The sequence below is a fragment of the Corapipo altera genome, unplaced genomic scaffold (genome assembly GCF_003945725.1).
Source record: "Corapipo altera isolate COAL_440 unplaced genomic scaffold, ASM394572v1 114, whole genome shotgun sequence".
NCBI classification, from domain to species: domain Eukaryota; kingdom Metazoa; phylum Chordata; class Aves; order Passeriformes; family Pipridae; genus Corapipo; species Corapipo altera.
This window is the reverse complement of record NW_020885009.1, coordinates 231,552-258,015: the sequence shown is the minus strand read 5'-3', so window position 1 is coordinate 258,015 and position 26,464 is coordinate 231,552. Positions and strand designations below refer to the sequence as shown.

Here is a 26,464-nt window from a genome sequence, read left to right as displayed (position 1 = left end):
TATTTACAAGGTTTACAGTGATGTCTTACTGCCCTCTACTCATCTTTGATAAGTTAAGCTTGGAGTATTTCACACTTATTTCAAGTAAGATTCTCCAAGTAGTGGACAAATTCTCAGAAAGGCAGAGACACCAAAAATAGATAAAATGTAATTCCAGCATACTTTTCTTTTGTCAGTCTTGTGCTCATGAGGGAAAAAAATCAGGAAAGAAAACTCTTATATATGTAATCACAAAAGTTGAAAGAGATGGGGAGAAAACAAGAAAACTGGAAAAAAGTGATTACAATTTGTTTTTTTCTATCAGTGTACTGAGACATTTTGATCCAGTGGTTTAACAGACTGTGAGGTATTTTGTGATGCAGAATAAAACTTCAAGATATCAATCTGAGGATCAGCTTTGTATTTGCAAGTTAACAGCTTTACTGAATGGCTCTGTTGGGATTTTAGGATATTAGAACTGGTTGAAAGAAGGTTATACTTAGACATAAAATTAGAGAAACTAATTTAAATTGTGGTGTTTACTAAACCTACTTTGCAATGTAGAAAATGCATAGCAACTTACTTAAAGAAGGAATAAAGATTATGCAAGTCAAAATAAAATAGTAATTTTTTATTCAGAAGTTAAAATTATGGCTTTGTAGATATGATTTCTTTCTTAATGACTCCAAACCACAGCTGGGTTAGGTCTGATTGTCTCAGGCTGGGGATACAAATACTTAGGAGACAATTCAGCCAGGAATGTAAGTTGAGCTGGATAAATCCAGTCCATGTGTTTCCACATAAATAGCAGTGGGAACCCGATGGCAGGACATGTTTTGAAAAATTAAACATTTGAAAGTTGCCAGATTTATGGCTTTATATCAAGGCACTGAATCACTCAGAGATCATCAACAGTAAAATATGTGAGTAACACTTGTGACTTATTGTTTGTATGTGGAAAACGCCATAAATCCAGCACTTCCTAGCATCTGGGAATCCTGACCAATCTTTAAAAAATGATTTTGGTTTTCTAAATTTCTCACTTTTGAAGGATTTTTGATTGTATTTCATTGATTGTTATCTGCAGATTCCACACTCTCCTTATATCCTCCCATGTCCTGTCACCTTAATGTTAATGCCACAGTTACTGTCTGACTCCTTTATCAGTTGCTATGAGGTAACCCTGTGGTTCAAGCAGAGATACCCAAATTGGTGCACCTTAGCTCATCCCTAAAATTACCTTCAGAACCCAACAGTACTCAGAGGTATTGCAAAATGATATTCCAACTCCCTGGAAGTGCTGTCACGTTTTCCAGGCATTCGGGGTTCCCAGAGACATGTGGTCCAGATAGATCCCTTTTCCCTCAGCATTACTAATACCAGTGGTAGCATGAGCTGGATGGAGCTGCCTCAACCACCATATGTATCCATCTCTTCAGGCTGTTCATGTTTTATGTCAGCTCTGGCAGCCTGCCAGGAGTTTTCTGACTAATGCAAGTGATGGGGAATAATAATATTAACCCTTTTGTATCTTAACCAGCCATGATTAGGATTTTGTGGAGCAGAGCCTCCCCTTCTCACCCTTCTCCTCCTCTGTGCCCCTCAAAATGTATCAATGAAAGAATCTTAGGAAGCCTAAATACAGACCTGGATATGGATAAGCTTTCTCAGGAGGTGAGAGGGTAAAAAAGGAAGATGATATGATTCTCCTACTGACATTTTTTCCCAGCAGTTTGAAGAGATAATGTGTGATTCTTTGTTTTCCCGTGTTCTACTTCCCTGCCAAGGTCAAACATGAATGGCAACGACAGTGGTTAATGCTGACAACCTTTCTCCAGTCTTGTCTGTCTTCTACAAGTGAAAGGTTTGCAGTAGCAATATAATACAACAGTGTAAGGCTTTTACTTGGCTGAGCCAAAACCTAATGCTTCCTAACTTCTGCATGGAGTGATTTCCAGATCATCAGAGGACACTAATCCTGTACTGAGAGCTGGTGGCTGGGAATGGTTGAGTTATGAGTATATTAACTTCATTAAACTATTGACGGCACATCACTGCCTTGGGGATAAGACAACTTTATTTTGATAAAGGCAGAGCAGATAATAGATGAATAAACTGTTCTTTTCTAATACAGGGAAATCAACACAGAAAAAAAAAAGCACACGGGGTTGAATTTCCAGGGAAATAAACAGAAGATCACAAATGTTTATTTTACTGACACTGCTGATCTGCTAATCAGCTTTGTCACTTTTATGAGAATCTTCATCAGAGATTCCACCTGGTCTAGTGGAAGGTGTCCTCACCCATGGCAGGGGGGCTGGAACTCGATGATCCTTAAGGTCCCTTACAACCCAAACCATTCTATGATTCTAGGATTATTTGAGATCTCTACATAGACCCAGACAACTTTGTTACTCTTCTCTGCTTAGATAAGTGCCCTATTATTACATCCAACAGTCTTCCTCCTCTTGTGACTTCCTTCCCCACCTCTTGAAGATGTAGATTTTATACTTAGTTGCTGTTAAGTGTGTTCAGTGTAGGAGAGGAATGTCCTTGTTGTTGACTTGCTGCCACGTCCCATCGCCTGGTTCGTGTCAGCTCAGCAGACCTTCCCATCCTCAGGCTTGTTAATGAGCTTCCCTGGGCTTCCTGCCTGGGAGCAAACAATACCACTTCACCAGCTCTCTAATTGAAGCAGCATAATTATCAAATACTTGGACTCCTTCCACATCTGAAATAAAGCAGCTGTGTTATAATGTTATGATCAAATTCTTTCACTGTTATATGACCTAATAAATGAACGGTTGGGAATCGTGTATTTGTGACTCAGTCTGTCACTAAAATATCCTAATTCCATCAGTGGTGTTTTGGATAAATTTCCCTGAATGGGGACTGGTTTGCTTGGTCTGAAAAGAAACTTGGCTGTTCCATGCCATCAGTTTTAGGAGGACTTAGTGGTCTCTGGTCTACAGAAGGGTGGTGAAGAAACTAGAAAACAATAAAATATTTCTGCAAAGAATTGTTTTCACAGAGAAATGCCTGTTTCATCAGTTTAGTGAGAGACATAGGTCAGCTCCTGAGAGCTCTCAAAAATTGTCATGGTTTGATGCCCAAGGATCTTTCTGGATACACTTTATGTAGGTTGATGGCTCTAGAGAAGGATTAATACTGCATATGGCAGACAAACCCTTGCTACAGTAAGATTAAGGGTGAAAAATTATACAATTTCCGAGTAATATCTGATTTGCAAAATTAAAACTTTCTTCTGAGTTAAGCTAAACATTACTTTTTAGGTGTTCAAGTATTTTTATTTGCTTCGAAACTGGAAATTTAGCATCCTTCTATATAGGCTGGCCTGCCTTAGAAACACCTTACAGAACAAAAGTTATCTGTCCATTATTCCCTTTCTTTCTTGTTTTTGTTTTTTTTTTCATCTATTAGGAGTGCAGCCACCAGAAGAGACAGTGTAGTTAAATGGCTTCTAAATGTCTTAATTTAGAATTAAGAAGTCTTGTTTCAAAATTGCAAATATGAACAAAGGAGAAAAGACTTTGAACCCTGCAGAGTTAAAACTGTAGTATGGCTCACCAGAATAGATCTTGAGAAAGAACTAGCCAAAGGCATAAAATCTGACAATAGATGTTTTTTTCTTTCAAATGCACCAGAAATAGGAAGGTCTGCCAGAGGTCAGTAGACCTGGAGGATGATGGACCTTTAATAGGCAGCACTGTTGAAAGAGAATGTTATAAATGAAAACCTCAGTGGGTTCTTAGTCGTAGTGGTAACTATGGAGGACCTTGGGATATATCTTCTTCCTCAGCATACTGAAAATTAAGGATGAGTAGTGCAATTTTGCATTTTCCTTTAGTCAGTTGTGGTCTGGCCTGTTGGTCTATTGCTGTCCTGAGGTGCAGGGTCCCACCTTCCTCCTCAGCTTAGTGCTGCCATCATCAAGTGGCAATTTGTGGGCCCAGCTGAAAAGGGAAAGAAATAAAACCCATAGGATTAGTGATTCAGAACCATCCAGAGCCACCTGGAAAGCTTGCTGACTGCACAGTTCACTATTAGATCAATTTAAGCATAAACCTACCCTGAAGAGCAATGTCTGGCTTCATAGACACCATAGAAAGGTCTCATAACTGACTGACAAAATGAACAGCAACAAATCATCATGACAAGGTGATATTCCAAGGGTAACTCACATAGGAAATCTCTAAACAGAAGTAGTATTTGTTGCTCTGCCTTGATGGCAGAGGAATGGAACACAGCAAATGCATTGCTGGTCTGTCTTAGAAATAACCCTGAGAACTGAACTGGGAAGTTTGTTTCCGTAGCTGGAGAACTGGTGCTAATGCCATAAATTACTAGAATTTTAGTGCCATAAATTGCCATTAGAATTGCTAGAAAAGTGATTAAAAATATGAAATTTAGCTCTTCATTATATGATTTAGTGTGCACGGTGATATTCAGTCGAACATTGGACTTGATGACCTTGGAGGCCTTTTCTACCTTTAATTATTCTATGATTCTGTAATGGGAAATCATTGTTTGGAAAAAATCGGTGGTTTTATAGATAACTACACTGACACTTTCAGCCTAGATTTGGACATTCAGAAAGATGTGCTTGTAAACCAGGATATTGAGTAGTCAGAAAAAATTACCTCCAACTTAAAGGGTAAGAAATAAAGGGGAGAGATAAATGGACTGTTTTCAAAATACAGGGAAAAGAAGTGAAGCTTTTCAGGTCTGTGTTCTCTGAATGGTCCTGTTAAATCTGCACAAAATTCATCAGATTGCATCTTAGACATAATTCAAAGACAGTAAAGCATTTGGAGCTTACCATGGGTGACTAAAAGAGCAGTAGATGCCAATGTTGACTATGTCAAAGGGAAGTGTGCCTGGAAAGGAATCATCCCAGGCACAAGGACATGCTGGGGGCTGACCAGCTGGAAAGCAGGTTTGCCGAGGACTTGGGGGTCCTGGTGGACCCCAAGTTGAACATGAGCCCTTGTAGTGGAGCTTAGGCAAATGGTTTCATGGGCTGCATTAGGCAAAGTATTGCCAGCAGGTCAGGGAAGTCTCCATCCTTAGGAGTATTCAAAAGCTGCTTTTGGATGGCTCTGCTTGAATAGGAGGATGGACCAGATACCTCCAGAGATCCATTCCAGCCTCAGCCACTCTATGATGGTCACTTAAAATTTTATTTCTGATTTCTGTTCAGTAAATGTTTGTGGCCCTATTTTATGGTTGACTTAAAATACATCCATGTGAAACATGTCAGACCAAGGCTACCAACTGTTAGGGGTAGAAAGAGTGGCAGTAAATTAAATTCTTCATGTTTCACGTCAGGTAGCTCTGACACATGGCATAGATTCATATTCATGAGAGAGAAAAATGTATTTTATATATCCTAATATTGAGCAAGAACAAAATACAGCTGCTAATTTGTAAAATATGTCTTTTATTTATTGTGCAAGCACATGAAATGTTTCTCTTGTTCTGTATAATGACAACTTCCATATTTTTTCACGTAACCTCTGGAAAAATATCGTGAGCAGAATTCAACAGCAAGAAATAATCAGCGCACTTTCAGAAGGTTTACTTTTGTATTAAATACGGATCAAAAAATGGCATCAGTAAGAACAGAAAACTTGGCGAATCATTCCCTCCTAAATACCTAAACCTCTGAATCTTCAGGAGTGAGGAGAGAGAGCCCTGAGCAGTCACTTAGTACAAGATCTCCTCTTGACAGAGTGTAACAAATCTGTGCCCGTAGTGCTATTTTACAACTCCAGTTGACTTGTATCACAGCAACTGTCTCCAAGCAACTTGGATGTACAAACCCCAGCAGAGACGGGGACACTTGGGCAGCTCTGCACCCCTGAGCTTTTGGTCTTGCCCTGCTGGAAAAAGACAGGCTCCAACTGCTTCTGAGATGGTCCTTTCCAGCTGTTCCTGCAGGTGGAAACTGGGACTGGGTCGTCAGTTGCCCACGTCAGTCATTTTGCTGAAATAACTCTGAACGTATTAATCAGTTCAGCTCCCTCGTCTGTACTAGGAGTGCTGTCAAAATGTTATTTTTGCAGCAACTGACTCTAACCAAGCCCTCAAAACCAAAACAATGTGGGCCCAGCTCGAAATAGCTGTTCATGGAGATTTAATCTAATTCACTGCAATCAATATACAACACAGAAGGGAAATTTATTTGTTTAATATAATCTCTCCCCAGCTGCATTATCAAAATGCAGAACTAGCAATATATGCAGGAAATTCTCTTAAAAGGTAATAATATACATTTGCAGTCCTTGTCCTTCTGATAAAACTCATCATTTTGTTATTTTTTGTATTATGTTTCATTTAGGACCCATTCCAACTGCTGGAAAAGCTGCAGGAACGTAGGAGTCCCTTTCTACCAGTTTAGTGCCAGCATAACATTTTGAGTCCTCTGTGGAAGGGAACTGAAATCTATGAAATATTTTCTGCCAGTTTAGTTCCAGCATAACATTTTGAATCCTTTGTGGAAGGGAATTGAAATTTATGAAATATTTACTAGCAACTGAAGAGGATTTTTCCTTTTTATGGTATAATTTGTGTAACCATTCATGTGATTATTGAATTCGGGGATTATAATTTTGCAAAAGTGTTTTGAATCAGAGCAGTGGTGGCAGTTCTGAAGACTGAAAGCTTGATCCTTCTCTTAGGGGTAATGAAGAGGTGGAAAGAGGGAAGGGGAAAGGAAAGCACAATTTCCAAAATGAGAACAAACACAAGATTGCTTTTTGGTTGTTAGTTTGCTGGCTGTTTCTTTTCCTCTGGCCTGAATTGTCAGGTTTGTGGGTGATGCTGACACTGTAAGGTCTGCCCTGCTTTTCCTGATTTATTCCCTTTTCTCTTTTATTCCCTTTTTTCTCTTCTTCCTAAATTCTAAAAAGTTCACAGTGAATGAGTCCTGTTAATGACCATACATTAAGAGCACATAAAACTCTCCTCCCATTTTACAGATGCTTTCTGTATTCTTTTGACGTTCATTAGTGCTATTCAATGCAGAGGTACTGTTTTACTGACCTTAATAGCTCAATCCAAAAGACTCCCTGAAACATTTTTACATCACAAATTTAACTGCCTTCTCCAGTTGTAATTGTTTAAAAGAAAGTAAAAGCTTCTAGGTAGGAGAATATGGCATATTATGCTGCAGAAACATCAGTGTGCTAACAGTCCTTCATGATTAGTCCCTGTGATTAGCCCATTTCAGACTATAATTAATATTATTAGTCAGTAAAAATTAAGTGGTACCTGAATTTGAAGTTTAGACAATGATTTTACACTGCTTAACAGGGATGGAGTTAAGACTGGTGGCCTGAGGCTGCAGTGTTTGGGAGTGTAAGGAGTTGGGGATTAGGTGTGGATGCTGCAGGACAGGTTGGTTGTTTTCATGCTGTTCTGCCTCAGCTGGAGCAGAAACTTCAGTGCAGAGACAGCAAATGACTGCACACAGGGGATCCTCTGACCTGCTAGGACTCAGCTTCCTCCCAGACTCTTTCTTGTTTGGAATATCTAGAGATTGCATTGCTACACACTGTTAATTTTCTTTTTTGTTTTTATTATTTGCATATGGTTCATATTTATTGGTAACATAAATGGCACACAGGCAGCATTTGATGCCCACCCAGGACATTAGAACTATCCATGTTTTCAAGATGATACCATCAAATTCCTTTTTTCCCCTTTACTACAATCATGGAGCAGCTGAATAGAGTCAGATATATCTTTTCTAGGCTGCACTTTGGTTGCAGTCCTGGAAAACATTTTATCTGAGTTAGAAACATTTACATGAACTGAGTGATATGAGTAACATATTTCTGCCAAAAGAACTTCAGGATGTTGTTACCCCGTATTAACCTCTGAAGGATGAATGGATGGATAGCCTGAGATAGATAGATAAAGGTATGCAATAGGATGAGAGGAAATGGCCAGGGGAAATTTAGATTGGATATTAGGAAAAATTTCTTCATTGAAAATGTTGTAAAGCATTGGAAAAGACTGCCCAGGGCAATGATGGAGTCACCATCCCTAGAGGGATTTAAAGCCCCAAGATGTGGCACTTGGGGACATGCGTTAGTGGTGACCTTGGCAGTGCTGGAAGAGCCGTTGGATTTGATGATCTGTTTGCAACCTGAACGATTCTGTAATTCCATGAAAAAAAAAAAAAATATATATGTTGCTTTCTGCTTGACAAAGAGATTAAAGCTGCATCCCACCCATTCCATGATTAGATCTTCATCCTGAGAATATGAGATAGATAGATAGATAGATAGATAGATAGATAGATAGATAGATAGATAGATTCTGTTTCTGTGAATATAGATTAAGCTGCTGCTTTTCTCCTTTTCTTCATCTGGAATATTTTCTGCCTCTCAGGGGAGAGGCAGCTCACTCTCATTAGCTCATGTAGCAGCAGGAGAGAAAAAGCTGCTGGCTCCTGAGGAATTCAGAGGCCTGAGGTGCCCCAAGCCTTCCTGTGAGGTTGCTAAGGGATCAGGAGATCTTTGTGGAGCACTCCAGGCTTGGGGCTGGCACTGCAGGCAGCTCTCCTGCCCTTATGCTTCCTGCAGAGAGAGATGGAAAATATGCTGGCAATCTGGAGCTCCCTGGCCCACTCCTTTCCTTCTTCTCTGCCTCCCCACTCCACCCCCACGGTGGGACTTCTAATAAATCTCTCAACAAACAGATGAATGTCCTAGAACTGAAAGGCAGAGAGAGCTGGGATTGTTCAACCTGGAGAAGAGGAGGCTCCAGGGAGACCTTGTTGTGGCCTTTCAGTACTTAAAGGGTGCTTATAAAAAAGATGGGGGCAGACTTTTTCAGCAGAGACAAGATAGGATGGTTTTAAACTAAAAGATTTAGATTTGACATAGGGAAGAAAGTTCTTACTGTGAGGGTGGAGAGGCCCTGGAACCAGGTTGCCCAGAGAAGCTGTAGATGCCCCATCCCTGGAAACATTCAAAGTCAGTTTGGATGAAGCTCTGAGAAACCTGGTCAAGTGGAAGGTGTCCCTGCCCATGCCAGGGGGCTTGAATTAGATGACATTTAAAGGTTTCTTCCAAGCTAACTCATCCCGTGATTCCATGATTTTGGAGTAGATCCCCGAAACTGCAGGGGAGCAAGTGGAAACACCACCTGTGTGTGGGCCTAAGGATGACAAAAGGAGGTCTGAATCAGATGGTGTTCTTCTTTCTGGGAGATCCATAGGGAATAGCAAAAAAATACCCAACAAATTAACTGCAATTTCACTCTTAAAGCTTTCAGGGGACCCTGAGTTTGTCCTTTATAGTTCCTGCATGTGTTTCGCATAGTTTTCCTGTATCAAAAATATTTATTATATTCCGCTCAATTAATGTGAAAGTGCAGGTTCTCAGCTCTCACTACCAATTTCATAGGAAACATTATGTTTTCCCATAGAGACATGTTATTATAGTGGTACTTGATGTAGTCAAATTCTGATTATTTCACTGCTCCACTAACTGAATTTCTGTTTATTAACATAAATTTCGCTGATCTTCAGAGGTAGGATTTTTTGCTTTCCAGGTACGTCTTGAATGTCTCCTCCTCTAATTAATCATTTATGATGTTAAATTTTAACATTCAACCCCCTCCTCCCCAAAACTAATGTCTTAAAAAGTATGTTTATCTAATAGCATCAGACACTTATAATTATTTTAATATATTTTTCCACAAAACAGATCTAGGTTAATGCCGAGTTCATCTTCCTGCTATAATTTAAATTTTCCTGGTGTTAAAGAACCATAGGAGATAGACATCTTTTATTGAAAGAGTACCTGTTTTGTGATTGGTTAAAAATGTGAAATGCAGAGAAAACCTGTTATTACTGAGGTCATATTAACTGTGAAGATATTATTTCTCATTGGAGGCACTTAAAGCAATAGTTTTGAGAAATACTACTTTGGATAAAAAAGGAGTTTATATAATAAGAAATATCCTACCTCATAAGTGATAACTGCAAGACACCTCTTGAGTTCTGTGGATGACAAGGATACTTTATCAGAAGTTTAAATAACTGCTAAAATCACATTTTATCCAGATAAAATGAGGAAAAGTACTCTATTTTATACCATAGTCCCAGGCTGAACTGGCTCTGTCGTCAGTGTGGAAAATAATTTTCAGGACGCATCTCTAATTGTTTGTTTGTGAGGAGAAGGAGGACTAAATTGGCATAATTTAATGGATGGCATTCCATCCATAGTTTCAAGTCCATGTTGAATGGATAGAAGTGTAATTATTGCAAACATAGATCATAAAATTCATCCCACAGTTTTCTACTCTCTGCACGTGGTCAGTCTGGACCTCAATTAAACCTGAAATGCTGGGTTTGTTACCAAACTTCAGATTTCAGTAAGTCAGGACAACCTACTGAACAAAACATGAAGTTTTACAGATTTTTCCATGCCCAGAAAATCTTCATTTACCTCTTGTTCCATTTTAAGACTTTATTCTTTCTATTTGTCAAGTGGGGGGTTTTTTGTTTTAATCAGAGCACATTTGTTTTCTAGTTTTAGTGCAATTCACTGGTGGCACTGTGTGTGTAGTGTTTACCTCATTTTTGTTTCTCAAGGATATTAGTGACTAGAAATAATCTGGAAATGTTTGTACTGTGGCATTTGGTTTGACTACACTGATATCATATTTTTCCCATTTTTCTACACTGAACTTTTAAGATAACAGGTTCTGTTTCAACATTAGAAATTGAAAAAACAAAGTTGTCCCATTAATTCAATGAAATTCCTCACTGTACAAAATTTAATGATGTAAGTAACTCATTTTGGAGTTTATGTGCATGTACATACCTTGCCTGCTAAGGTCTTAAACAAAAATTAAAATTAGATAAATTTTGAACTTATGGTTTTCCACGTATAAGAAATTGAGGAAGACAAAAAGATGATGCCATTCATTGCATGTTTGGCTTGATAAAGATGCCAATATTATTAATACAGAGCTCTAGGGTTTGTTTGTTGGTTGCTTTTGGCCTGTGACAATAATAGATTAGATATTTTATTTGTAGATGTGGTCAGCAGCATGATTTTGTGGTTCTATAAACATTTTTTAGATGAACCACACAAACAGGTAGAACTGATGGCAAGCACTGTGGTAATGAGTTTATTTGCCCTGTTTTACCTTGTGTACAACTTTTTGTGAGATAAAATAGTTACTTACTGGAACCTACATTTTTGTATGTGCTCATTTGAGGAAAGTTCACAAAGTTTAGTGTTTAAGTGTTTTGAAAGTTTATCAAAATACATTTATATATTTTTAATCTCTCAGTGAACAGCAATTGAAATGGAAATTGCTGAAAACAAGGTTGCAGGAGACCTATAGCCATCAAAGAATTGAGAAGAGGATTATGGTTGTGTGGGATCTTAGAGCAAAATATAATTGTAGCCTGAAGTGAAAGACAAACTTCTCAAAGGTATATGAAAAATGTTGATAGCCAAACACAGCTAAAGAAATCAATCTGAAGTCCTTTATAAGCTCTTATATATATAACCTATACATGAGACACTTAAAAGATCTAAAATAAGTCTGTACTTAATGAACAACTGGGATTTATTCATAGTTTTCTATGTGCAGTGTGTTACTTCATATTGGGTGCCTCAGTTGCTTGAAAATTTGCCTCCCACACTTGTAACACCTCTGTGAACGTTGCACCTTTTTGCTTTGTGTTTCAGCTTGGGAAATGTGGGAATGTGACAGGAACAATGTTGTTTGTCTTCTCCCTTCCACCTCCCCACCCCCACTGCCCCTGTCAACTGCTTAGACCTTGCCATGGATGTTTCCTATAAATCCCTCAGAAATGCAGTTCTTGGTCATGTGGACTGTTAAGAGATGTATGCCGTATTTTTAGGGTGCTTATTCCATAACTGGAATGTTTCATAGTTCAAAGCAGTTGTAAGGAATTATTGTGTCTCCAATTTTCTTTTTCCATGATGATAAGCATTTGTTTGGCTTTTTTCTTCGCTCAAACTGAATGAATGCAGTCCAGGAGCTGATTGATACAGGCTTTATTCCCAAGCCTTGTCCATACTCTTTTGCCTCCTCTTCCTTTTCAATCAACATCCATCATATCATAGTAGGATAAAGTAAACTCAGATAAATATTATTTGGATGAGCTTTGATTTTCTTTTACTTTGCTAATCTGATCAAATTATTGTAATTTTAAATATCCAGAGGTTTAAGTGCATTCCCTGATCCATATGCTAATATATATATTTTAGTTGTATCATTGTAGTAAAAAGGAGTCCATGTGATTATTGTGTTATATTAGAGAGAAAAAGAAAAATAGTTGAGTTAAACAGAAATCTGATTTGACAGTATTTTTTCCTCACAGGTATCAAGTAATTTTTTGTGTTAGATTTGAACATGCATGAGAAAAAAAAACATTTAAAAAGAGATAGATTTGGGGAATATCAGATGAAGTAGCTGGAAATCTCAAACAATGAACTTCTGGCTCCTATGTAAAAGGTAATTGTTGGGAATAGTGTAAGGTATTATTTTTAATCTGTGATCAATACACACAGCTGCCACGGACTGCAGTTATTTCAAATTCTATATGAATTGTTGGGGGTTTTTTGCTACTAAATATATTGCTGAGATTTACACACCTGTAATTTTTAGTTTCTGGTTGTGCTGGATTAAATGCACAATGCAAGTTCCAGCTTCCTTATTATACTGAACAAGTTTCTTGAATAGAGCAAAAATACTTTGTACAAGTGACCTCTGCTTGATTTAGCCTGTAACTCCTGTATTAAACTTTTTTTGTAGACCACATGTGCCCTTTTAGGAGGCAGAGTTAGCAGGACCAGAGCAAACCTGGCACATACAGGTGACACACCAGTGGTGGGGACCTTTCAACCACAGTTTTTGGCGACAAGGGCTACAGCTATAAATCATTTGGGTGAAAAGATCATACCCTTAACTGCTTGTGTTGGCTGTTGTTTGCTTCAAACCCCATTCGACTGCCACCTAATCTGTGGATATTTGGACTTTTCCAGGTCTGGGAATTGCAGTCTGAGAAGTCAGGGACATAATCCATTCCTGACCCTCGTCTGGGTCAACAAACCACTGTTCTGCTTGGATTGCCTCAGTAATTAGACCTTCAGTGAGAACCTGGAGTGCAGGAGCAGGCCATTATATTTTTCCTTCCAAACTAGAGCCCTGTCTTACCCAGCAGCTTTTTATTTGGTCGGGAGGAAGGATGCCTGTGATCCGATGTCTCTGATCCATTGCCTGCTTTGTGTTAATGCATTTTGTGTTGAGATTCACTGAGATGGAGGCAGGGAACAAAAGGAGCTCTCTTAGAATGTGTCTCGAGTCTTATTCTAAATTGGATTAAAGTGAAAATCATGCTTTTCTCGAAGAGTGGTCTCTGGCGTGTCTATACCAAGAACTAATTATCACACAGAGATCAAGCCTAAGCCCCCATAAGTGGAAGAAAGCACCTCAGCTTGACAAAGTGTGGGGTATTAGACATACTGCCCTCCTGAGCCTTTCCTGTTATCCAAGGATATCCTCCTTTGGTGAACTGGAGCATGGATGGCATTTTGAGGTGTCTGCTTTTTCCTCTGTGTGTATGCTTAAAATACATATATGGTGGGTTTTCCTGTGAGTAGTAAGAGGGAAACCCTAAAAATGTTGAGTGAGTGCCTGCTCCACTTATGGATATGGGCTGGGAATTGGGACGTGTGTCAGGCCCTCTTGGTCAGACATGGAGCTGCTACTCTGAGCTGTTAAAGCAGGGAGGGAGAAAAGGACAGACAGTGACAGGTCCATCTCACAATAGAGATCCAAGTGTCAGGAGAGATGTGGGATCCCTGTTCTTCTCTTGGTTTGATGTCCTCAGGTTGGAGCATATCCCTCATGGATGTTCCCCAGCCTTATCCTTCCTCTGCCTGTGCCTGAGCTCTTTTTGCCTTGCTAAGGGATATTTGTGAGTTGGTTATCCAGTGTTCACTGTCCCTCACAGATGTAATTAGTTTTTGGTGATCCTTGTGCCTTTTTTTTTTTCTAAATTTTTGCTTAGCTATAGTGACAACCCAGATGCTCTGGCTGTTTTCCAGGGTAACTTACTGGTAATACTCGAACTGCAATAATGCAAAATAGTTCTAGAACCTCTCTAGTTCTCTCTTTCATCTTTCAACAAGAGGGTTCTTTTCAGTCATTAAATCTGATTAATCAATGGGTATCTATTTAAATCTGTTGCCAAAGTAATTAACCCTGGAAAGTAATTCCCCTGCCAAATCAAATCAGAGTGTTTTTTTTCTGAAATGATTTTTGAAAGACAGTAGTTCCTGTCAGTTCTCTAAGAAAACTCCAGAAGTGATTTTAGAGGTGAGCCAGTTTCCTTCTTTCAGGCTCAGTGGAAGAAGAAATTCAGCCTCTTTTCTCAGTGAAGAGGTCTCCAGGTGATTGTGGCAAGAGTCTGCGTAACAACAAAGGTGTAATGGGGGAAAATTATTCTTGTTGGACAGAAATTTGAGGTTTTCCCAACCCAGAGCTCAGCAGGGCACTGATACTTTTGTTAAAAGAAAAATTAACTATGAAATAATAAGTACAGATGAGTTTTGGGTTGTTCTTTTTTCCCCCCAAAGGCTCATAGCTCAGCTCTGAAGTAAAAACAGCACATTGCAACAGGAAACAAAAGGGGCAAAATAAAGAGGCAGGAGGTCAGTGGGGCCAGAACACCTGGAGACAGCTGTTGTTGGGTCCTGTTTAGGTTTTTCTCTGGTTACGTAGATTAAAATATCATTTTTCAGAATTGTGGCACAGTTGGGGATTTGAGTAGGGAAACTACCTGCTGTTTGTTTCTCCTGTGTTCCCAGGACACAGGAGAGCTTAACTCATTATCTTTGTAAATAAGCAAGATCAGAGCAAATGATTATTCCAAATAGCTGATGAATTGCTGATACCTGAACATAGATATCCTTCAAAGGCCCTAAAAAACCTGGTTAACTGCTCAGCTGAAGGACAGTGCTCAGGCAGCCCATGACACTAATGGAAAGATGTTGTGAGACTTCAGGACAATGTTGATGGCCTCAGTTGGCACAAGTTTTTCTCTATACATACTGAAAAAAATCCAAACCCAGAAACTCTCCTGTTTCCCTAGAATATAAATGCAGAGTCCTGCTGGCTAATGAGAGGGATTCACTCTAAACTCATTATTTTGTCTTTTTTTTTTTTTTAATTAATATATTTTTAATCATAGCAGTCAAATATTGTGTTACAATCCACAACTTTTCAGACCTTTTTCACACTTAGTTTTCTTTTTCCCTCTCCTCAATAGATAATACTTTTGCACAGGGGCAAGATGACATTCCGAAGTGAATTTTGTGCTTAGACTACAATATACAGCAGAACTGCTAGAAGTGTAATGGTTTTAAATCATGTGTGCCTTTGGAAGGACACCAACACTGTATCACTGTCCTCCAAAAGAGATAAAAAGGGAGAAATAGCACACAAGTGCTCAGTTACCTTTTGGCTGCTCCCTTTGCTCTTGCTTGGCTAAAGAATTTTTCCTCTCTCTGACTGTGTGTGGCTTGAAACCACTTAAGGAATAAGCAGCTGAAATGTCAGCTAGTGCTGACATTTGCACTTACAAGAAGTCTCATGCATCAATCTGATGTTGATCTTACTTACTAAGGCAAGTAAAAGCTTCAGATTCAGTTCAGGTTTTCAAACTAGTCCTGAGTTCTCTGTCTGGTTTTAATATTACAAAGGCTTTGAGTCTTGTTGGACTTTATTCACATACAGGATGTGGACAGATTCCCTGGTGAGTCTTAAAATCTGGTTTAAATGCAGCTTTTGGACCACTAAGTGACTCCAGGCTCAGAGCACTGGGAGAGAGGAGATTCCAGCATTTTACATGGCTGCAATTGTTATTCCATACAAAAATGTACAAAACTAACACTTCGTTCTTTGCTACACTTCTTGTTCTCCTAATTTATCAACCCTGACTGTAACATCTTTATGATTATGAATTTGCAATGCGTGAGCACATAAAAATAAAGTTAAAAGGGTGTAAAGGCTGCCTGTTACTGCATCCACATATTAAGAACTTAATTAAGTAGGTGGTTAAGGAAATACAATTTGGAACTTGTTTCTGTAAATACCACTGTGAGCTGCCATCTATGCCTTGAATGAGATTTATTTGTAAAGATCTTGATTTCTATCAAATGTCTTGTACTGGCCTAAAAAACACTTTATTTGTCTTTGGGTTTTAATGTGATTTTCTTTACCCACATCGAGCATATAACATAAAGAATAACTTCCCACATTTAGTGTGAATGTAGTTTTTTCCCTGGATATTGCCACTGACCTAATGAGAAAGTCAGAGAACAAGGAATGAGAGGTGTTCACCCTCAGAAAACTACAAATGTAAAAGCAGTTATAACTTGTGATTTTCATAGTTGTTAACCCCTGATTTTGACATTATTTTAGATTGTCTTTATTTAAGGAATAACAGGCCTTCAAAATATGTCACATTTAAAATACGGGTGACAAAAGAGTTTCTATTTCCAGAAAAAGAAATGTTAGGGTTTTGAGGTTTCTCTGCACCAAAAAATAATCATATAATGTTAAATCTTGTATGTCATAAGCTGTGATTTGGGGGTAGCTCATTTGTTTTCACTGGATTGTTTGGCAGAAGGGAAGGTCTTCTGAATCCTATTTTTAACATTAAAATGCTATTGTAATTCTTGCATTTAATTCACTACCTGATGGGAAGTATATTGAATTTTTCCCCCGTCATTGTAGTATATCAAGTTTTTTAAAAGCATTTCTTCTGTGCTTTCCTGCCTAGAGATGTTTTATAAATTATGGGTGGATTGATAGATAGACAGATAGATCAACCAATTGATTTTTTTGGGTGTAAACATATTTATATAAACCTGTAGATGCACTCATATGTACATACATACATACATATATATCAGAGAGAACGACAAATTTTGGAAACAATAGATGAATTTATATTCTTCTAGCATTTGTAGGAAGGAATTTTTGCTTTTTGATTATGGTCTACCAGCATCCCAGTCTTCAGGACGTCAAGTTATCAAGAGGGAAAATACACGTTTCTTGAGACAGCTGGTAGAATCTAATCATGTTTGAGGGCTGAATATCTGAGTCTATTTAACTGCCTTCTCAGTTCATTTCCATTACCATTTACAGGATGTAAATAGCCTTTAAATATTGTGATATTGATCATAATTTGTGCTCATGTTACTATTTTACAGTGCAAAAGGTGATAATTATGTTTTTCTGCTCCCTGTTTTTACCTGTGCCCAGCACTATTCTAAGCAGAAATGTCATTGAATGCTTAATTTTTCAGAGTTTTATAGAGATGATGATGTTTAAAAGTACAGCCTCAATTGCATTTCTAAACTAACCACATTGAAGAGTTGCATATGTTTAGCAAACTTAACTGACTTGATCCTTAAGCAAGTCTTAACAGCAGTTTATAGTAGGGTTTTAAATGTATTAAATGTGAGGAGACACAGATATTGGCTTAAATCATTGGTAGTAACTAGATAGGGATGAAAAGAACTGACCCCCTGAACCTGCCTATTAAATATTGCTGGAGATTTGAATAAAGCTCAATAAAGTGAGAAGACACTTAAAATATTCCCAGTTTGGAGCAGTAGGAAGATACCTAGTGGAGCTGGTTCTAGACTGCATATATTTTAGCTATAGCAAGGAAGATTTTTTGTTTCTTTACTCCTACTTCTAGTATTTTCTAAATACTCTCTAAATGTCCATGCAGCAGCAGTGAACTTTTATTAAGTAATGGAATAGAAATTAATAAATTAATAGTAATGTAATATAAAAGTACCTGGCCTAAAGCTGAATTGAACAGTAAATAATTTTTAAAAAGTTGTTTCTGTAAAATCAGTAAAAGTCACTAAGTAGTCATAAACATGACTATATTTGTGTATTACAATCAGGTCCTACCTTCGTTATGAATTGGATACCTGCGAAAAATGGCCTTTCTAGTTGAGAAATGAAATCTTTAGAGTTATGTTTCCAGAGTGTAGTTTTCACTGTGGATCTGGTAGAGGAATAGGACTTCTTTAGTGGTGGTAGAAAGTTGAAATGACCCACTACATTTTAATACTAATTTTATAAGTATTTTATTTCCTTCTAAGAGTTACTGGAGCAAAACCAGTTTTCTAAAAAGCTAAACCTTTCTAGAGTTACCTGTAATTGAATAAGAGAACTCTGAAAAAAAGATTGCACCATAATTTTGTTTGAGAGGTGTTGCTTTCAGGGCACGTTTTACATTCTGTTCATGCATAGAGTGTTCTGCACGTGGAGGTATTAGAATGTTTATTTTGTTGTTCCTTTTGAAAAAACCCTTGTTTTCCAGATGGAATGTGAAAAGGCCTTTAATTTAGACTAGCAAATATATAATATTGAACATATCTTGAACAAGAAAAAATAACTCAGGTATCATCTACTCTTACCTCCTGCACTGCTGGTGATTATCTTGATACATGTTTTATATTATGACTCAACAGACTATTTATATTTATATTTATATTTATAATTATATTTATATTTATATTATGTCTTCTAATATATCCTATGCAGGGCTAGGATGTGCTGTAGAGGCTATAAAATTATTCTGGTTTGGGGAAGATTTATTTTACTCATGGATTAGAAACACTTCTGTTAGTAGGTGGGAAAACCAGCCTTCACTTTGCAAGGAAACAAAAATTTAAGCAGGAGCAGTATTGACCAGGATTGGCATGTTCAGATTCCACCTTACCTTCCATACCAGGAGCAGGGAATGTCAGGGTATTGATCTATAGCTGTGTCTGGGGCACTGTTCGTTTAGTCCTGTATTAAAACTGTGGAAGTTTGTTCCATTACAGCTTTTGAGTCTCATGTTTTTTTGTAGTAAAAGAGAAAAAAAACTGGCATATTTTACTTTCAGAAGCCAGAGGCAGGTTTGAATTTTACTAATGGATTCTTTGGTTTGGCTTAACTGTTCCCTGAGGTAGGTGTGGCCTGTGTTCAGCGGTCTTGTCTTTTCGAACATTTCACCAAGTGTGTAGAGAAAACAATGTCTCTGCTTCTTGGAGTGAGATATTTGAAGCTGCAAAAAGGGAAAGATGGAGGAAATTGAGGCATCAGTGACAAGTTTTTTACTACTATATGAAAGAAATTTTTTACTTTCTTTGGGGGGTAACTATTGAGCTGAAGGTGAGTTTTACTGGGAGAAAACAGGTGGGCACAGAGTCACAGAGGTACCTACAACCCATCCCTAAAGCAGGTTTCTGATCTAGGAGAAGGAATCAAATGTTCCTTCATATGTCAAGTACTTGAAATTTCCCAAAGCTAAAGTTGCTTACTTCTAATGCTTACTTCTAATACCCATTTCTTGGAACCTGACTGGTAATGCAGCAGCAGTTCTGCTCAGCTGCCTAATTTCATGTGGCTTCTCTGTACTGTTATATCCTTGATTTTGAAGTTAAAGGTCTGTTTCTTCTTTTTACCACGCAGGCTGACTTAAATAATTTTGTAGGAACAGAAAGCTTTTTCTCTAGAATTGAATCCATAAGTCCAAATCAGTAAAGTGAAAAGAAAAATTTTAAACAAGATATTTCCAGAATGTTCTTTCTAGGAAAATAACTTACAGACATTTCCTTAAATCCTGGAGATGCCCTTTAATATTGGTCTATATTTTAACCTTTTTTTCTTGATGTTTTTGTGTGGATTTTAATCTTATTTACATTTCTTGCAATTATATTATACTAGATTTGCCATTCTGTGGGAAATGGAGAGGTGGGGAAAGGAATGAAATGCACTTCTGTTAATGGATTATGCCATTTCTGGATGGCAATGGAAAAGCTTGGATTGCTTTTTCAGCTTTAGTATAAAAGGAAAAAAATGCTTTACTGTTTTTAAACTATGATAGTAGTTTAAAAGAAAAAAGTTAGGAGTTTGCTTTTGGAAAAAATAGCATTCCCAAGTGATTGAGGTTTGTATTGGTCATGTGCTCATGTTAGAACCCCAAATTCTTCTCCCAAACATTTAAAGCATTTGTAAAATTGTTGCTGTTTCATTGGATTGACGTCAGAACCTTGTTTGTTAGTGAGAATAGAAAAGCCAGCACTGATACTTGGGTGAGCCTGAAATTCAGATAGAAAACTCCTGCTGCTGGGAGGAGAGTTGTGTCTGTTAATGGTGTAAAAGGTGTTTCACAAAATAAATGCGGTAACTTTCTCCTCTGTCCCACAGTGGTCGCACCAGCTGGACACGAAAAATTCTGCCCCTTGCTTGACATTGGTAAAATTGTTGGTGTTGCTGCTGCTTTACTGATGTGAAAGAGCTTTTGTTTGCTCAGTGAGTTTGTGCTGTTTGCTCACAAATGATGCTCTGATGGCAGCAGAAAAGCTCCTCTTGTCAGCTTTTACTGTCTGCTAAGAGGGCTCTGCTGACGCAGTGCTGATGCTGTGAACCCTGTAATGTAATACACACAAAATTAAACTGAAAATTACAGGATAATGTAAGAAGTTTTAGGGAAAGTATAGCCCAGTAGTAAATGAGTTGTAGATTCAGGTCTGCTTCATGCTGCTGTTCTGGTAGGTTTAACAGAGGTTCCCGTTTCTATCTCTGTGCAAGAAGTAATGGAGCGTGAGCTGGAGCTTACAGGCAGAAAAGCTGTCCTTGAGCTTAAGATGCTTTTTTTGAGGAAAGGATGAGGGCAGGAAAAATTTGGAAGTGTAAGAATCAAATGGTAAATTTGAAAATCTCTTATGAAGCAGGCTGTTTCATACCATCAAGTTTATAAATAAATTATTAAAAGAATTATATCAAGCTCTGTTTATTTCTGGACAATGTTCATAGACTCGTTAATGGCTTATATCTGTGTTACTGATCTCTAAGAACATGTAAAGTCCTCTAATGATTTATTGGTTATCTGCTTATTGGTTATCTGGTACTTCTTTTCAGAAGGAAAATTTGCAGTAAAGATTACTCACTTCAAGATGAAAGGAAAACAGGGATTTCACTATGAAACCCCAGTTGTCAGACCGAGTAGAGGCAAAAATTGTGTTTTGTAGTGAATTGAACTCAGCATTTGTTCTGCTTCTTTTCTGCTTATGTGACATAATCAAGGGTATTTTGAATACATTTCAGATGTGATCTGAGTATGTTTCAGATCATACTACTTTTCACAAAGCCTATTCGCTTTGTATGAAATATTTACACATTGTTCTACGGAAAGATTTGTTAGTCATATATAATACAAAGTGATGAGTCTTTGGCTGTGTCAGCATCTGCCATCTTAGCTAGCAGCAGGCTTGCTAATTTGGAGATTTTAATGAATGAGTCATAACCTTTGTACAAGAGCACCAAAATGATAAATGGTCATTTTATTATATCCAGCAAAAAACCTGTGTTGAGGGCAGGCAAAAACAGTTTGGACACTTAGTTACAAAACAGCAAAACTCCGATCTAAACTCATAGTATGTTTTGTTAGATACTTGGTATGGTGTTAAATACAATCAATTTTGTGAGATTTGGAGATAAACTATATAAATTCTTATGTAGTTTCAACAGAGATTTTACAACTTTGCTTTCAGTTATCAGTACTAGGTATTCAACACAGTTTCATGTAATAGCCAGTTTATAAACTAGAGGAATTCACTTTAATAAATGTATAGGACATATATATTATATCAATTATAGATATACTGTATTTTTTCAAATACATTTCATATTCTACTTATCACTTGGACTGTGGATGGAGTTGCAAATTGCTGATCAGTGAGGTTTAAAATCCTTTGGATGTAGAGCCCATAGTGAGAGTGGCTTGTTATTTCAGAGAATATTTTTCCCTCAGTCATGCACAGGAATTACGGAAAATGTTATTTCCAAATGCAACAATTGTCATTTTAAGTCTCCTGAACCTTAAAGGTGCCACCAGAAAATTTGCTGTGCTTGTGGAAAGGTACAGTGAAGCCTCACTACAAGAAACATGTATTCAACTGAAAGAGATTTGTACAATTCTCTCTTATTGAGGACAAGTGATGTAAGAAAAAATGCTTCTTACAGTCATTATCTTACAACTGAACAACAGCAAAACAAATAAGCAGTATCCAGAGGTTAGCAGATATGTTAGAAAGTGCCTTCTACGTTGAATAGTCATTTTTTTGCTGGTTTGAGTTACGTTATAGGCCATGGCATCTCAAGGATTTTTCCAAAGAATGGTTTATCTCATTTGTGTTGCAGAAATATGGAAAAAGCCTGATTGTCTGGAAACATCAGGGTTTTATTCTGAAGGAAACTTGCTGCTTAATTAGTTTCCTTATATCCTGTTGTATCCCTCATACCCCAATAGGTTTTGCACAAGATCTTGGAATTCTCAGGCCAAACATAGTTGGAAATCCTGGTCTCAACTAAACAGTTGGGTTGTTTTATGAGAAGTCAAACACAGTTCAGAAATACTTTTTTGTCTAAATCCAGCCCTTAGATTAGTCTGTTTTAACATAGAAGCTGTTTTTCTAATACTGCATATAATTTTGGTATATTTTAATGTTTTTTAGTGGGTTTAGTACACTAATACTTGTTGAGAGAGGCAAATACTAACTGGAGTGCCAACTTTTTGAAAAGTTTTCACTTTTTTTTATTTTATAAAGAAAATTATTTGTTGATTGAAAGACACAAAATATTAGAGAATTCTGTGCCGTATGTGATTTAGGCAGAATCAATCCTATTGCAACAGAAGAAACCTGTCTAGGTTATTAACTAAAATTAGTTTGTGAAATTCTATCCCCTTTGTAATACTTTCTCTTTTTTTGATGGCAGGGGAAGAAAGATTCTGCCCTCGTTGCCCACCAAAGAATGCCAGCAGTCCATAGGGCATTGCTTGAACAGCTGGATATTCTGTATTCTGTAAATTGAAGCAAGAAAAGATGAGATTTTTTACTAACAAGTGTTTCTTTGTGGAAAAAACTCACTCAGATTCCAGACATCTATAGAGAAAAAGTGAACTACTGTGTATTTCTGGAAGAAAAGTTTGCAAACCCTCATGACTTTTATATTTTGGGAGGTTACTGTGTTAGAATTCCATGGGAGGGAAAACAACAGTGTTTAAAGAGCAGGAAAGGACCCTGTTGAGGAAGATGACTGGATGGTGGCCTTCACATTCTTAACTGGTTCCTCCTCTTTTTCCCTGCCTGTCCTGATTTGGTTTGTGGAATGGGGAGTTTGACTGTTTACTTGTTTATGTGGGGTTAATTTCTGCAAGAACCTGAAAAGATCAGTGTTGAAAAGGTGCCCAAAGCAGTCTAAGAGTGTGTGCACTTGGTCTTGCTTGCAGTTAAATATCTCCAATAGTGAGATTGAGACGCTTTACCTGTCTCTGAATCCTTGTCTTTTACCTCATATGAAATTTTCCTTGAGGCCCCATTTGTTACTATCACTCCTTTCAAGAATTAGTCCCTCACATCTGGGCTTTAACCATTTCTTATTAACAAACTCACTAAATTTTTATGTTCACAAAGTGATTTTCTGTTACAGGACATATTATTATAGGAAACACAACACACATAGGTCTCATCACAGATATTCAAAAATTGAATCTTAAGGTAGAAGATTCTGTGAAAATGATGGTTAATAAATAAGAGAATTATTATTTGCCTGGCAGGTGAATTCAGCTGTATGTAGTATCTGACTAGAGTATTCACGAATTTCCTCCTGTGCAGGTTTGGATGTTGCACATCTCATTTTAAAGATGATTTTTCTACCATCTGTATTTACATTCCTTCATCAGTAAGAAATTCACTGGACAGGAACAGTTTGTGACATGGTACCCAACATATGTGAGGTATGCGAGAGTGTGACATTTCTCCCCCTGCTCAAATACACACTTTTTGCAGCCCAGAATTTGTAATTCAGCAAGGAAATTACTGTCCAGTGTGACTATTGCTTCATAGGAGTAAAATCAAAGGGTGAGAAAGAAGGGGCTAAAAATTCAAACTACGTCCCATTTACTTGAAGATAGCGTTAGAATGAGAGGGAGGAAAAAGGGAGAAGTAAAGCCTTAAGTTCATATTTTAAGTGATATCTTCTTGCCACTCCTACATGGGTTTCTATGGAAACAGAAACAGAAACTGGGCCATCAGCAGCCAAGAATCCATTTACACTTTAAATTTACTGCTTGAGCAGCCATGCAGTTTTCTTGTCCAAATTAAATCATGATGGAGTAACACATGGTAAATAAATTGGGGGTAAGATGAAAACACCAAATATTAAATGTCCTTCCATGGATATGTCAAAAAAACCCTCCACCTTTTTTCTGAAAGACATTAAAATGACAGATTATGTTTTAAAAGGAAGGTACTTACATGTGGCTTCACAAATATGCATTGAAAGTATATTAACTGGGTAATTATGTTATCTCCTTTAATTAGCAGTGTGGTTCACTCTCTTAGGCAATGTAGCTGTTTTGGTGCTTTGGATGTCGAAAAAAAAAGTGATTTGCACTTTCCTTACTGCTCATCTTCTAATAAATTCCACGGTGAAATTCTCAGGCGCTAACACAGTTCGAGGATGTTGTATAATCACAACTGACATTCATTTATGTCTTATTGGAAGATAAGGTCAGGTTGGACGGCGCTTGGAGCAACCTGATCTAGTGGGTGGCATCCCTGCCCATGGTGGAGGGATTGGGACCAGGTGATCCTGAAGGTCCCTTCCAACCCTAACAATTCCATGATTCTAATATAAAATTGCTTATAATGCTTGTGATAAACTGTTGTCAGATACTTGTCAGTATTAGAAACTTTGGTGAAGTAATTAAGCATTTGCTGAAAGTGTTTGAGTTGATGTTTTCTGTTTTAGTTGGTTTTCCTCTTTTATTTTTTTTTTTCTTTTTAGTTCTGGCAAGCTTTTGTTAGAAAAATGGTAGTGCTCTTATGCTTTTGGGTAAAAAGTTTTCTTTTGAAAATGTGCCCAAATTATGTGCTGTATTTGGTTCTATTTGTCAGTTCTTTCATTACATTTTTCCCCTCAGTTTCAAAATCTGGTGGAAATCTCAGACCTTTCTCTCCAGTGCTAGTAAAGCTGAACTGTAGATACAACTCAATCACTGACTGTGAGTGAGGGAGCAGTCTCAGCTGAACAGTGATTGTTTGTAAACAACTGTGGAAGAGAGATGGGAACTTCAGAGGAGCAGTGATAACCCAGGAACCACATGCATGTGGGGGAAGAGTTACAGGAAGGAGAGAGGGTGAATGAGGGGAAGAAATATGAAGAATGGAGAGAAAAAGGAAGGATCATGAGGGGTAGAGGAGGTAAAATGCCAAATAACAAAGGAAAAGGAAGTGAGGATTAGTGTATAAGGCAGGTGGGACTGAGGCTAAACTGGGAAGACTGGGACTGGCATTTGAGGAATGGAGAATTAGCAAGAAATGTGATTCTAGAATGAGAAATGGCCCAGGGATAAAGTTTGGTATGAAATATCTCCAGAGCCTGAAGTGGCAGCTACGAGAAATTCCAGAGAACTGTTTAGTCTGTATTTGGGAACTCTCTGAGCCTGTTGCCACGTTTTCCCTTGGTGCTGGACCAGGTGGGAACTGGAGTCCCAGCAGTGCTCTTCACTCAGCCCTCTGACAGGTGCCTGCACAGGAGTTCTAAAAGGGAGACCAATGCCATGGATTACCTGCATGGGCCTCAAATTACAAGAATTTGTTTTGCCTTTGTGAACCTCATTTCCATTCATACTTCAAGGCTCTTTTCCCAAGCAGTTGGCGGCTTTTGGGTATCACTGACACCAGCTGAACATGCCAGTCGTGAAGGTAGCGGGTGCTGGCAGTCAGAGCAACTGTTTTGACAGACCAGAAGATGTGCAAAGAAAGTGCTCCTCCATTTTCTCCTTCCTCCTGGTCAGGGATAAACACTTGTGTAAAGACTGGGTGGCACAGAGAAATTCCTCTGTGTGGGAATTCAAGAGCTGCTGCTACTGTGTTTGGTCGTGGAGTATGTGGAGTGTAATGGTTTTTTCCCAAGAGATGTGACTGAGATGGGGTTTTGTAGTTTGATTTGTCTTGTGGGATGTTTCACGAGTAAGGTCTCACAGAATTCTTACAATTCTGAGGATTAGGATCTGATCCCTGTGTCTAATCAAGAAACACTAGGTTTTAAAAAGCTAAGGAGCAAGTAGTAGTCAGTGAACAGGGTGAATAGGGGAGTTGACATGAAATCTGGAAAAAAACGGTAGGCTTTGCTTTCCCTTAGAAGGAAAATGTGAAAAGTAATGCAGGAAGTGCCAAAATGTGCAAGCAACAGAGAAACATAGTACAAGCTTGAGTCATTTCCAGTATGAGTTATTTAATGTGACGTGGCAACTAATGTAGCTGTTGGATGAGAAGAACCATGGACCAAAAGCATAACTGAAGGTAATGGTTGGTTT

At 37.9% G+C, this 26,464-nt stretch overlaps 1 protein-coding gene and 1 long non-coding RNA gene across 3 annotated transcripts in view; both read left to right on the top strand.

Annotated features, from left to right (window-relative positions):
• SHANK2 (SH3 and multiple ankyrin repeat domains 2) overlaps nucleotides 1-26,464 on the top strand; it is a 324,085-nt gene that overhangs the window by 207,722 nt on the left and 89,899 nt on the right. The window lies entirely within an intron of this gene.
• On the top strand, nucleotides 12,421-13,071 carry LOC113958829. The gene is made up of 3 exons (XR_003531642.1): nucleotides 12,421-12,513; nucleotides 12,814-12,874; nucleotides 13,044-13,071. It is a non-coding gene; the product is annotated as an uncharacterized LOC113958829 (long non-coding RNA).